The 12517-nt window shown below is 37.1% G+C and overlaps 1 protein-coding gene across 2 annotated transcripts in view; it reads left to right on the top strand.

Annotated features, from left to right (window-relative positions):
* The window catches only part of EIF3H (eukaryotic translation initiation factor 3 subunit H), a 109106-nt gene that overhangs the window by 82206 nt on the left and 14383 nt on the right, over positions 1 to 12517 (top strand). The window lies entirely within an intron of this gene.

The following is a 12517-nucleotide window of genomic DNA, read 5'->3' as shown; positions in this document are numbered from 1 at the left end:
AGTGGATACTACATTGAAGGATAGTTTTTGTGCTGGGTTAGGGGATGACAAACAATCTGAAATAAGTTTAGGGAAAGTAAAACAAAGATAGTCCTTCCTGGGCAGTTATTTATGCTTTCCTAGATGTTTATTTATTTATAGTTGCACAGTTTGTTTCTATCAGTATAGCCCAGAGAAGTTAATTCCATTTTAAACATCTGACAGGAGCCTGTTTGCCAATTGCAGAAGATAATTATTTGGCCTGTTTTGTAGCCTTCGGACATCTTTCTGTAGTAATGTTTTTGCCGTCCAATATTCTTTAATTCCCCTATATATACTGTGTTTCACCTTCCTCTAATCCTAGTGGCCCTCCATAGGAAAGTATCTTCATGAGCTTCAGATTACCTAATGACAGCTGGTAAGGCTGATCTCGGTAATGACTTCAAGAGATCTATGTGTAAAAACTCCAAAAATTTTGTTTGTTTGATGGTTGCTTGAAGTTAGTATTTAGTATGTGACTGTAGAGCTCTTTATATCTAAGGTACATTTCTTAACATAGAATAAAATTTGTCCTGAGAGTATTTATTTTTGCTAGAGACTAACTTCCCCCCAAATTATAAACATATATTCTTCTCAAATGTAGAAGTCTCTGGTCATATCACCTGGTGGGTAAGGGCGTGCACAGCTTTGTCTCTTTCTCCACCTTGGAAAGTAATAGTCTGGATCACAGAGTAGTTAGGTGAAACCTCCATCCAGCTTCCCTCATCACGCACTTTGTGTTTTTGGTAGGACGAGAGCAAGGGTAACAGTCACATTCTGTTGACTCTCCTGCTGAAAGCTGGGGTTTTCTCTGAACCCTTGGTCTGTCATTTGTACTTGTCCTGATAGTGTATCTTTGGTGATCTCAGTACTGATCCATGCTACTTTGTAGCTGCCCCGGAACCGGATTGATAACTGCCTCACACCTAGCCTCACCTCAGCATTCTCCCCACATACTTGTGGGGCATTGGGAGTTCCAGGAGCACATTTGGTTTGTTCTCCGTTGCATCTCAGTACTTGTTACCCTTTTAGATCTTGAGCCCCTTTGAGAATTTGGTGAAAGCTTTGGACTGTCTCCACAGTAGTGCATATGCATTTGATTATAGGAAATTCACAGATTCCTTGAAATCCCAGGATAAGGATTCCTGGGTTAGATATTGTCATAACAGGAAACGTAACGTGGCCCCATTTAAAAATACACCATAGGTTCCTAACCTCAGATTTGTCGTTTATCATGGGCTGCAATGAAGGTTTCTGCTTGGTCATTTTTCTTAGCTTGGAATGCTGTATTTCCTGTCCTACGAAAAGTGTTTGGAAGAAGCAGAGTGTGTAGGGAAAGAAGTGAGGAAGTGAGGGAGGACAAGAAAGGATGGATGGAGTGTGTGGTTATAAAAACTTCTATTTTTTCTGGTTTAACTAAACCATAGGAAATTATTTGCTCTTCCTAACCTTGTCTATAACTCCTGTCACTTTCCATTCTTGGCAGCTTCCACTTTAGGTTGCAGTTAAGGATAGTCTTCAAAAATTATATTCCTCAGGCTTTTATAATGTCTTTAATACTATTTTTTAAAATCCAAATCATCTTGATGTTTGAAGGTAAAGGAGCTTATCTTTGGGCAGTTGAGGTTGCTAGAGTGGACCCTTCTCTTAAGCAATACATGGTGTATCATAAAGCTGTTTGCTGTATTTAACTGACTTTAGCTATTCACTTGGGTGGGCAGTTTTTCCAGATAGCCTTGACCCAGTCCCCTGAGTAAGCTGGCATTACTGCTCACTCCTCCTTCCCATCCCCACCCCTGTTCTCAATGTTTTTCTTTTTTTAAACGTCACCTGTTGGGGATAGGGGCAGGAAGCTTATTTCCTCTCTTTGGAAGAGTTATTAATGGAATCAGGAGATAGAAACTTATATGGCACAATGCAATTATATTGTTATATGCACAGTAATAATAGAACACCCAAGATTACCTTTTCTTGAAATCTAATTTCTGTAGCTTGTCTCTTTCTTTATTGAATCTGTTCTTTATTGTACTGAATATAATTAGCTTAGTGTTTTTAGTATCTTAGAAGTATTTTTTTCTCATGGTAGATTGTTTTTTGATCATATTCCTATTTGTACATATAAATTCTGTTTCATGACATGAATGTTAGAAATGCATAGACTTTGATTTTTGTAGTGACACATAAAGTCTCCAGTCCCCCTCCCCATTTTCCTGATTTCCCCCATCGCCAATATGGAGATGAGAAAAGGGGAGCTTGCGTAACACTCCGTGGAGACCAAGTTAATCCAGTCCAATTCTACACATATATTTCCTTCGGACCCAGGTGAGTATCATAGTACTTGGGTTCTAAGTAACATTTCTGAATAATAGGTGATGGTGGTAAGTGAGCTCTTCCTGAGGTTTCCAGTGCACCAAGCTTTTGATGTAAATGATTTCATTTAATCTTAACTGCCTTATGAAGTAGATAGTATCGTGCCCACCCCCTCAGCCCCCACATCCCCCACATCCCCCACATTCCCCACATTTTCTCTTTTGGCAACAGAGGAGGCCAGTGTAGTTAATTTGTCGCCGGTCACACAATTAATGTGTGGTAAAGATGTTATTCAGACCAGGTTAGGTGCTTCAGATTCAGAGTAGTCTGGTACCCTATCCTGTTCCTTGCTCCCACAGTTTAGGAGCACTGGTAACCAGGCTATAGGTGACCATGGGAAAATCAGCAAGTTGGGAAGCAATAGAAAACTTTTGTCACTATGTATGTATGTATGGAAGTATGTATGTATGTACTACTTTTAACATCGTATACATTGAATAATGCTTTTGCCAAAGAAACATGGGAAAATGATAAGAGTAAATGAGAAAGCAAAAACCTTGTATGATCTCACTCTTTGGAGAACAATTCCGTTACCATTTTAGCATATTTCTTTCCAGTCTTTCTCCTTAGGAGGAGACTGCAGTCCACATTGCTTACGTATTGGCATTTATAGATGGTTTACAGTTTTATATTCTGCTTTTTTCTCTTAGCACCTCACGAGCATTTTATGTGCCATTTAAAATTTTTAGAAATATTCTAAATGATTTTGCCTTGAGGAAAACGAATTCTACTCAGAAGGTAGTTGACTGTTATAAGCCGGGTGGTGGAGAAGTAGTCACAACTGAGGGCACAAATCTCCTACCTGAGGGAGAAAATATAGAAGTAGTAGAGTTTGAGGGTGGGGTTAATAAACTCAGTCTATACCTTTATGGTGTGTGGTACCTATGGGACTTTTGAAAATGCTCATTAAGCAAAGAGCCCTTGGGCTTGTAGGAAAGTTTTTTTTTTTTTTTTTAAATTATTATTATACTTTAAGTTCTAGGGTACATGTGCATAATGTGCAGGTTTGTTACATATGTATACTTGTGCCATGTTGCTGTGCTGCACCCATCAACTCATCAGCACCCATCAACTCGTCATTTACATCACGTATAACTCCCAGTGCAATCCCTCCCCCCTCTCCCCTCCCCATGATAGGCCCCTGTGTGTGATGTTCCCCTTCCTGAGTCCAAGTGATCTCATTGTTCAGTTCCCACCTATGAGTGAGAACATGCGGTGTTTGGTTTTCTGTTCTTGTGATAGTTTGCTAAGAATGATGGTTTCCAGCTGCATCCATATCCCTACAAAGGACACAAACTCATCCTTTTTTATGGCTGCATACTATTCCATGGTGTATATGTGCCACATTTTCTTAATCAAGTCTGTCACTGATGGACATTTGGGTTGATTCCAAGTCTTTGCTATTGTGAATAGTGCCGCAGTAAACATACGTGTGCATGTGTCTTTATAGCAGCATGATTTATAATCCTTTGGGTATATAGCCAGTAATGGGATGGCTGGGTCGTATGGTACCTGAAAGTTTTTTAAATTGCCATCATCGTGTGTTTGGAAGTTGAAACGATTATTTTCTAGGTGAGGAAATGAAGGCCTACAGAGACAAATGTGTTAACTACCACCGGTTCATTGGACAACCATATTGAAGAGGGTATCTTTTAGAAGATGAGGCCACTATAGCATTATCAGGCTCCTAGTGCAAGCAGTGCCCAGTAAATGATTTCAGAACAAATAAAGTGAAGTGATTCTGTGAGTCATTTATTATCACCACACTTTAGTGTGTACACTACAAACTGTACCTCCAAAAAGTGATTCATTTGTTCTCTTGAATGTTTAGTGCTCATTTCTTATATATCTTATTCTATTTTGTAAACACGTGGAGTTTGAAATTTACAGATTGTTTCTATAAATTTGATTACAGATTGTTTCTGTAGATAGAAAGAACCTGTTAATTCATTTTGTTAGCCCCTTAATCTTTTTTTTTTTTTTGTAAAATTTTGCAGTTTTCTGTGTTTACAAAAGTACTCAGGTCGTTCTCTCCTTGATTTACATTAGAAACTGAGATTTATAGGAAAGGCAAATCAAGCATGATTTTTCTCTAACACAAATGTCTTAAAATAGTTTTCATTGAAGCCCCACGTGAAAATTTCATTTTAGGGTTAAACTAATTTCATTTAGGGTTAAGTACTAGGAAATGTTTTACCTGCTTTAAGATCTGATATTTGTCTCCCTTTGGATATGAATGACCATGTTTTCCTTTTTGCTTTGATTTGGCTTGGAGCCGAATTGTATGTTTTAATCAGAATATCCATGGCCTGATTCACTTTGTTCAGGTCTCTGCCTCTCCTTCAGTTTCTACTTTCTATATTCTAATTTAGATGTTTTGTGGTTCTGGTACTACTTACCACTTGTATCGTTTAATGCAAGCTACCTCAGGTCCTTTGTGGATGGGGCAGAGTGTGCACACATGCACACACACGTATACTTTCCCAATAGTTGTGACTTTTTTCAAGTACATTAACAGCAATCACGTTTTTGAAATATTCCATTCTTTGGGAATATTTTCAGCACCTCTGTCCTAACATTAATCTACTACCTGGGAAATATGACAGGAGGTGTTACTTGTCCTCGTGAAAGAGCCTATTACATAGTGTAATATTTTTTTTTTTGTCTAACACTACAGATTCTCATTTTGTCTTCTAACATACCATGCTCTTAATTGTAGCAAGAGGTAGCATTGGTCAGTAAGCTGTTCTTTATGTGAGAGTTCTTCATGGTGAGCCCTTCCAGGTAAATTCAGTTTGTTTGTATAAACACATCTCAAATGACACACAATTAACTTCCTGATGGCTCTCTATCTTCCACTGTGTATATGTGTTTTCATGACCAAGGCCATAAATATATTTATGTATTTCAGATTCATATAACCTCAAAGAAATAAGATCTCATGGTTTTATTTCATGATTTGGTTAAGAAGATAATATAAATTTGTTACAGGATGTAAGTGTTATTTTGTGTGAAGAATCCAATTTGTTTCATAGAAGACTTCTTGAGACACAGGAAAACCTCAAAATACCTGATTTCTAATAATTGTCAAAGTTATTGCTAGTTTTAAAGATAAAATAGGGCAACAGTGCCTGCCCCCACCCAATTCCCATTCCATTATCCCCCAGCTTGGCATTTAAAAAGAATTTTTTTCAGAATTCATAAACACTTCAAAGAAGACATTAAACCACCCACGATTTTAAAAAATATTTCTGTAAGATTATTAAGAAGGGCAGTATTTTTGTTACTTCTTTTACAATACAACAGATTAGTGTCTAGGTAGAATAGAACTTATATTGGACACTTCATTGTGAAAAATTGAACTGTTACTAAAATTTTTAAGCAGTCACAGGTTGGTATTAATAACATGTATTAATTGAAACGAGATGAATACGTGGTACAGACTGGATGCAGAGAATATGGACGTTTTAAGAAATTTGTGTACTCCATAATTCTTTCCACCCAAAGTAGACTCTTATTTAATTCTTTTTTCAAATGCACATTCTGTTTGCCTAAGTCTACATCTGCTAGTAGCTTTGAATATTGCCTGAAACGTATGTGCAGCTTGGCAAAAAGTCTGATATGAAGAGGAAAGCACAGAATAAAGTTTGTCTTGTTAAATAATGGCACAGAGCCTTCACTGTTCACAGCCTAGTGCTCACTCGTGTCCCATGTTGCAGCTGGGAAGGAGGCCTCTAATTATATTCTTAAAAGTCCTACTTTGGTTAGCTCTCATGCCAGAACAGATAGGAGATTTTTATGCATTCCACCTCCCTGTCGTATTTGTTGAGATCATTGGTTTGTTTCTGGGACATTGTGGGGTTTTGTTTGTTTGCTTGCTTTTTAAGCTGTTTGCATCTCCTGATTGAGCTTTGTTTTTTTGCTGCAAAAAAAAAAAACAAAAACAAACAAACAAACTAGATCTGGTCTCTGTTCAGTCTATATACCTGTACAGGTCATCTTTGATCTAAGCCAGTATTTAGTTACAAAGTAGTCATGGCACAAGCCTCAAATAGTAACATAGAATGCAGCGTTTTAGGAGTTTGATTATGTATTTGTGATAATTATCAACTGTAGTATTTAACAATCTTTGGTGGTGGTTTTATCACTTAAAATTTTACTGGTATTGCTAAATTATTGATTAATTTAATGTCAAATATGCACAAGATGTGATTTCTGAAAACCTAGAAATTTGTTGTGTATTTCTCTTGTATTTGTGCTGTGCTTCAATGATTCAGAAATAATTTACTGTATACTTCACCAATAGGAAGTAATGAGGCTCTCAAAATGGGTGGCTGGCTAGCCTTTGGAGTCAGAGTCTGAAGTCATAGCTATGGTAAACAGCTTTTCTAAAAGGATTTCAATAATCATGATTAGCTCATTAGAGTTATTGTGAGAAATACAAAGTTAGATAACATGTGGAACAGTTAGCAGGAAGTCTGACATAATAAGTGCTCACTAAGTGGTAGTTTATTTCTCTGTGCCTAGCTCTACTCTTTCCCTGCAGGCTATGTTTATTTTAGAAATAATTTTATTGTATTTTTAAATAATTTGGATTTATTTGGTAAAATATTAAGTCATTAGATGGTAGATTCTTAAATTGTTTTTAATTTTTAGAAGTTAAATGACTTTGTTCATTAAGAGTTCCCTAATAACATATCTGCAAAACACTTCTTTTTTCTTGATCTACTGGACATATCTTGAGTTTTCGAGTTTGAATAAGCTCCATTTTTAGTTTTCTACTTAATCCTCATCCCAGCCTATCCATCGGTGGCAATTCTTTGTTCCTGTTTTTCAGTGAGAAATTGTATTTCACGAGGGCTTACTTAAAATAATACAATAAAAAAGATGATTTTTTAAAAATGAAGATGAAGAATTGAAGGTGAGAAGAATGCTGGTTAGTTTTTCTGCTGAACTGAAAAGCGTCTACTCTGTTGCCCTTTCCAGTGATCTTCAGGAGCACTTGGATCTCATACTCTTGCTTGGTTGGTTGCCATTGCAACTCCAGATACATATAACATTTAAATGTAAGACAGCATATTATTTTCAGTGTTTTCATATATAACGGTCAAACAAGAGAAATCCCAACAAATGTGGTTGATATTTGAAAGGGATAGTTATTGGACAGTTCACCTCAGTTAAGACAGATTAGCTCTAGGCACTTTAAAATGGACTGTTTTGCAAAGAGGTTATCTGGAAAAACTGAATATGAATATACTGGTGCTGAACTTCAAGCAGTTATTCAGTGTTGTAAAGCAGGCTTTCCTTTGCTGGGGACATGCGTACCAATTAAAACAATTGCAGAAGTTGAAGAGATTTATAAAACTTCTCATTTTTATAATCCTTCCAAATTTTATAGCACCAGCTCAACTGCATCCAAGTGTGACTTTTTGTATTAGTAGTTTCAGTTGGCTTAATAGTAAAGACCAGTTTGTCTTTTTTGTTTGTTTGTTTGTTTTTTGAGACTGAATCTTGGGCTATCGCTCAGTGCACTGGTCATGATCTCGGCTTACTGCCAAGTATCGTGCAGTGGCGTGATCTCGGCTCACTGCAACGTCTGCCTTCTGGGCTCAAACAATTCTCCCACTTCAGCCTCTCAAGTAGCTGGAATTAACAAGCGCCTGCCACCATGCCCAGCTAATTTTTGTATTTTTAGTAGAGATGGGTTTTCACCATGTTGGCCAGGCTGGTCTCAAACTCCTGACCTCAAGTAATCCACCTGCCTCGGCCTCCCAAAGTGCTGGGATTACAGGCATGAGCCACGGCCCAGCCGACCAGTTTGTCTTTGAAATTCATGTGTTGCATACTACTTTTCCTCAGTGGGGATGTTTGCTTTTTTGTACTAAGAATGCCTAAAAGGTTATTTTCTACTAAGTCCTTCTCTTAAACATTATGAATTTTAAAATAGTTCTCCCTCCCTAAAGGATTATCCTCTTGCCATTCATCTTTGGAAAATTTCTCCAGGAATATTTAGACATTAACTCAGAAGAGAATGTCATGGGTTGAAATTGCTCTTTTGACTTCCATTAAATATGAGAACTTTAGAACAAAAATTGAAGCTTGTCTAACCCTGGACCAACTCTGCAAATTTGCCAATCAGTGCCTGTTTCTTCATTGGTCTGCATTAACACAGCAGTAGGCAACTGGCACTTCGAGTCAAGGAGCCTTTTTTTCTTTTCCTCCTCCTTTTTCCTTTTGTTTCTTTGGACATGATTCTCTTCCTTCTGAGTTGTGAGCCACTCCTGAGCCTTATTTCTCAGGAGTGAAATACCCTCCTTTTAAAATCAGCCAGAAATGTGAGGACTGCCTGCATATGAAGAGGCAAAGAGCATTACCTCACAGTCACCAGTGCCTGTGGGCTGTGACATGGCATCATCATCACAAGACAATTCCAGGTAGGCAGAGGCTTCTCCCCTCCCTTGTTTTATCTGTTTTGTAGCCAAACTGGGTCTCTTGTGCTCACCTTACATACCCACCCAGTGTAACTCCTGAGAGAAACTAGCATAGCCACAAAAGCAAGGGTGTTCATCCAGGAGATTGGAATCTGGAACGACCATTTCTTACTTCCTGTGTAAAACTTAACTGGCATGTCATCATTTCACGATTGTTCCCTTGTCCCTACCATAGTCCAGAGGGGTAAATACATGTCAGCTGGTGTGGCAGCTTAGCTCCATTGATGGTGCCTGCCAGGAGCATGGTTTTGACACAGGTCACTGGGACAGTTGCTGTTCATTTAGTATCCCTACTTAGGTTTACCAGGAAGCTTTTGCAGGAGTTGGCTTTCTACTTTTTGAAAATTTGAATGGGAAGAGGAGGAGAAATTGGGGGTGAAGGGAGATGGGATTCAAAGAATGGGGACACAGACCTGAAAGTCCACAGAGATAACGCAGTTCACATGGCTGTTTGTGAGTTGTGTCTCTTGTTCCTTGGCTTATAATAAACAGAAACAGCATTACAATTTTTTTTTACCTTATTAAATCAAAGTGAGCTCTTTTCTTCAAACGTTGCATTTTTTGGCGCTTCATGTGAGCAGTCATGGTGAGAACTGGGCCTGTGTGCACTGTGGTTCATTTCGGAGCTCTAGCATCCGCAGCCCCAACTTTTTAAGACTCACTTGCCGACTGTTTAGGTCCTTTCTTTATATAATGCCTCTGAGAGGGAACTTAAAAAAAAAAGTTTTTTTTTAATTTTAAAACTGGGGTGGTAAGTCCAAACCAAGATAGAGAATCTCCTGGCACTTTACGTAGATTAGCCCAACACATACATTGTTTATTAGTGAAATTCTAGTACATTGTACATTTTTGAAGTGATTTTCTTAATTGACCAATCGTTGCTCTTAGCCCCTTTATTCTGATATTTAGGTGATGTGAAAAACTCTTAACGACTTATAAATGTGTCCAAAATCTTGCAAAATGTTTTGTCATATTCTAAACCATGGAAGAGGAAATGGAAATGCTCACCTCATTCTTCCTAGTAAAGAAGCTGATCTCTCTTTACTCCTGAGTCCGCAGAAATATGTTGGAGCAGTGGTATCTCCACATGGCTATAGGCTTTCTTGACTTTCTTCCCTAGTTTAGAGGAACACTTCATTTTCATTCTTATCCTTATCAGAGGTGCTGCAGAATAGGTAAGACTCTGGATAAAGAAGAAATTTGGAAGTTTGCTACTAATCTTGGAGATTTTACCTCATGTATCCTGAAATGCGGTTAGAGAATTTCTTGTATTTAAGCTGTTTGAGGAGAGACTTAGCAAGATTATAGAATATTTTTCAGAGGAATGTATTTTTATTTTAAATCATAATACATGCTGGAAGCCCCTCTAGCTAATATAAAATTCTTTATTTATAATTAGTATATCCAATGAACAATGTGGAATAATAGCGTTTTGACTGGGATTGGGTTCTCAGATCTCTTTGGAGATGGGAAAATTAAATATCAGAGAAGAATTGTTAACTGTACAGCAAGATCCTTACAGGGGAAATCTCAGAGCTGGCATGAGAACCTCAACCTCTATATTCCAAATCTTTCTTTTCTGCTATTACACGTTGGCAGACTCTAACCTCTGCTTATGTTGTACCTAAATTGAATACTAATATGTTTCGTAAGTATTGATTTAAAAAAAAGATTTTTTAAAAATCTTACTTGTTCTGTCAGTTGCTTAATAATCTCTCCTCTTCCCTTTCCCTTTAAAATAAATAGCAAATTTAGTTTCAGCTCCCATTTTACTTATAATAAACTGGGACTTTTCACTCGTAAATTAAATTTAATTAAAATTTATTAGCCAAATCAGTGATTTTACTCTGATTTAAAAGAATTATGGAATTTCAAAACAGAAGGAGATCATAGCAATGATTCTGTCCCACTTGCCAAATTTATGTGGTTGATGTGAATCTGTTAAACTAGCTGGAGGGGGCGGGGTGAGGTTCCTCTTACATGCTAGAGAAATAAAATATGAAGATAAAAAATAATTGGTGTAAGATTATCATATTTCATAGTGCTTTTTCAAGCTATCATATTATGTATAAAATAGATTTCTAAGGGTAGAAATGGTGGTTTAGAGTATAGCATAGATTATATGACTTTGTTTTTGTATTTTATTCATAAATATACAGAAACACTGGCTTAGTATGTAAAGTGTCTGGTGTATTAGTATCACCTTCTCCCCCATACTCTTGGTAGCCTAACTTCCTCTATATTAACACTGGTTTTCCTTTTTATGAATGAATGAGCCCACTTTCAAAACAGGCACTTAAACTGTGTGCATCTTGACAATAGTGCAGCTTCCAGTTCTGTTGCAACGTTGCCATAGGCTTAAGAAAGTCTCTTCAGATAGTGGCAAAATAACCTTTTTTAGCTTTTCTACATAGCAAAAAACAACAAAACAAAAAAAAAAACCCTCAAAACACAATTCTTGAGCAGTTGATGAGTTGACTGCCATCTTTTAGCATGAGAACTGTAACCTTCCTTGGGATAAGCAGATTTATAACTTCTTCCCCTACAAGTAATGAAAAATCAGACTGTGTCCATCTGAGGAACACTCTTTTATACTTTATGATCCTGAGTCTTGGTGGCTTTGTAAAACCATAGTGCTCTAACCAAAAGAATGACAGATGTATAACTTTACTTTTGCTAAAACTTGAGTAAGAATTTTGAAAATAAAACAGGTTTCAAGTTAAGCAAATACATTTACTCAGCATAGTCATGTGTTCATTATAATAGAAAGAGTTTGGGGCCGAATCCAGTGGCTCATGCCTATAATCCCAACACTTTGAGAGGCGGAGGTGGGTGGATCCTTTGATCCCAGGAGTTCGAGACCAGGCTGGGCAACGTGGTGAAACCCCATCTCTACAAAAATACAATACAAAAATTAGCTGGGTGTGGTGGTACCCACCTGTAGTTCCAGCTACTTGGGAGGCTAAGTCAAAAGAATCACTTGAGTCCGGGAGGCGGAGGCAGCAGTAAGCCAAGATCATGCCATTGTGCTCCAGCCTGGGCAACGGGAGTGAAACCCTGTCTCATTAATAATAATAATTAATAATAATAATAGAAGTAGCATGGCTATTATAAAGCTTTCTCCTGTATTATACATTTGTTGTGCATTATTGTGCTATATTGCTTTTTAAAATGTCATTTATTATATTGTTTTAATCTGTTTTTCTGGTAATGCTGCTTTAATATAGTATACATTATAGTCATTATACATTGTAGTCATTAATTTGACAAAAAGTAAAAGTCACTAAAGCTTTTCATTCTATACATGGTCATTAAAATATAACTTTATTCTAAGGAAAAAATAGTGTCTGTTACTTAACAAAGGAACACACAAACAAGAAAAAATAATTCTTTAAAAAATTTAGCATATGCAGCAGGGGGCACCAGATGAAGGCAAAAATGTATTCTTGTATTTTGAATCAGCTGCAGCCTGTATCCTCTTCATATATAAGCAGTGTGGTTGGTAGTTAATTGTTTCCCCTTAGTTTTCCTAATGGTTTTAGTTTTTCAGCTCTAAAAGCTGTGTTGAACAAGAGATTGATAACTCTTCCTCTTTTATTAATTCAAATGAAACTTCTTACAACCAACCAATTTAGTAA

The sequence above is a fragment of the Papio anubis genome, chromosome 8, assembly GCF_008728515.1.
Source record: "Papio anubis isolate 15944 chromosome 8, Panubis1.0, whole genome shotgun sequence".
Taxonomy (NCBI): Eukaryota; Metazoa; Chordata; class Mammalia; order Primates; family Cercopithecidae; genus Papio; species Papio anubis.
This window is presented reverse-complemented; position numbering and strand designations above follow the sequence as displayed.